General features: G+C 45.2%; 1 pseudogene across 1 annotated transcript; it reads right to left on the bottom strand.

Annotated features, from left to right (window-relative positions):
- Positions 1-884: 884 nt before the first annotated feature.
- Positions 885-1,194, bottom strand: LOC308266630 (peptidyl-prolyl cis-trans isomerase A-like; annotated as a pseudogene). Its single transcript has one exon. The product of its transcript is annotated as a peptidyl-prolyl cis-trans isomerase A-like (transcript).
- Between the last annotated feature and the right edge of the window lie 1,049 nt (positions 1,195-2,243).

Below are 2,243 nucleotides of genomic sequence, written 5' to 3'. Positions count from 1 at the left end.
TTTTTTTTCTATGAACTTCCATCACCATCGACAGCTGCTGCTTTTTCTCCTCCTTTCCATTGCTCATAATGAACCAAGTTTTTATTCCATCTTGAAAGTATTGACAGATGTGAGATAAGAAAGGAACATCACAGGGTCACTGAGTCATGGACGCTGGTGAGGACTGCAGGAACTACTGGCTCTGTGGCTCATGGAACTCACAGATGACATCTTGAGAGCTACTTTCTCAGCACCTCCTGCCTTTCTTGTCTTCACTACACAATTAGCACCTTATCCTGAAGGGCTGCAGCCTCTGATTGCCTGTAATGCACCACTTGGCGCTTCATTTTAACAGAATCAATGCTGGTATGTACATGATCATTTTGTCCCCTAATAATTTCACCCTTTTATGTCCTGTCTTCTCAACTCAGAGGAATTGTAAGGCTCAGTTCTTTCATTTTCTTGATTCTGAACTCCATGGCAGAGCCGCAGGAATAAGATAGACCAGGTCACCTGACGGTGCGTGAAGAAGAGCATTTAATGAAACCAAAGTGACACCGAAGGCAAGGTTTTCTAAATGATCTTTGTCTTCCATAGCCTATCCACTAAAAAAAATAGTTTACTTAGAAAAATAGACACTTGGAAAAGATGAAGAAGAGAATGCAAGTGTTGGGTAGAACTGTAACCCTGGTTTCTTCTTTCTTGTTATTTAGTTTTTATTCAAAATTATAAACTTTACTCTGTAATCCAGCTAGACTTGGAAGGGAATTAAGGAAATATGAACCCAAAGAACTGCAGCAAGAACACAATGGTTATAGGATATTGCAAGCAGATGGGGCTTGGGGTGCTCTCTTGAGCTACAGGAAGAATGGTTAGGTGGATAAGATAAAGACAAGTGAAATGTATTAGAGTTGTCCACAGTTAGCAGTAGTGATCCTGCTAGTCTTGCCATCCTTGGAGCAAAGTACACCATGGCTTCTACAATGTTCACGTCCTCTTTCACCTCCCCAAAGACCACACGCTTGGCATCTAACCATTCAGTCTTGGTAGTGCAGGTGTAAACTGGGAACTGTTTGTATTTGGTCCAGCATTTGCCATGGACAAAATATCAGGACCTGTATGTTTCAGGATGAAGTTCTTATCATCAAATGTCTCTCCATAGGTGGACTTGCTGCCAGTGCCCTTATGGGATGTGAAGTCACCACCCTGACACATAAATCCTGGAATGATTCTGTGAAGGTAGGAACCCTTATAACCAAATCCTTTCTCTCCAGTGCTCAGAGCACAAAAATTTTCTGCTGTCTTTGGAATTCAGGTTACATGTGTAACCTGAAACCCATTACCATACCATCTCTGTGTCTCACTTCCTTCATCTGCAAAATGGACATAATCTGTGAGAAAGTTGTGAGGATGAAGTGTGATGAGTTTTTATAAAGTAAGCTGACATATCTTTGTTACTTACACACACTACCTCACTCAGTTCTCGAGATTTGGCCTCATGCAGTAATCACTATTTTATTCCCATTTAATGTCTGGTGGACAGTAAGTACGGCTCATGAAGGGTAGTTGTTTTCAACAATGCTTCACTGACTTGCCTTTGAAAACCAGCTTCCTGGGGTCATTTGGGTTTTTTTCATCCTGGACAAGACAGATGCCACAGCTAGAACCAGGGGAAGGTGGGTATGTTGGTAGCCATGCTCCCTCTACCACAGGTACCTGTCTCCACACTGGAGGGAGGCTGGTGCCAGCTCCCTCAGTACGTGGTCTGCCTTTGAGCTATGGGCTCTCCAAGGCCCTGTGAATATTTGCTCCCCAGTGAAAGGCTGGTGGCCACCATTTTGTTAAGTAGCAGACTGGAGACATGGCCCCCCAAAAGAAAAAGGGCAGCATGGTGCTACTGCTCCTATCCAGAAAGAAACCCATAGTCCTTGCCATCTGGTTCCACAGTGCCCTATGGAACGTGACTATCCCCATGGGACTCTGAAGTGCCCCTTCCATTTGACTTAAGGGCCCGTAGCTCTGTATCTTCGAGGCATCCTCACAGAATCCCTGACCCTGAAGCCCAGCACCCAACTCCTAATGATCCTCGTGCCATTTCTCCTGCCTTTTCCCCAAGAAGCAAGGCAGCTCTACCTGAGGCCCCCACCACACAAGCCACTTGTCCCTGGTACCCAGTTTGGCCTCCTCCAGGGTCTCTGAATCAGGGCTGAGGCCAGGCTGGAGGAAAGAGCTGACCCCAGTGAGTTATGAGGCCATAATTCCAT

This window comes from Muscardinus avellanarius (assembly GCF_963383645.1).
Source record: "Muscardinus avellanarius genome assembly, chromosome: 9".
Taxonomy (NCBI): domain Eukaryota; kingdom Metazoa; phylum Chordata; class Mammalia; order Rodentia; family Gliridae; genus Muscardinus; species Muscardinus avellanarius.
This window is presented reverse-complemented; position numbering and strand designations above follow the sequence as displayed.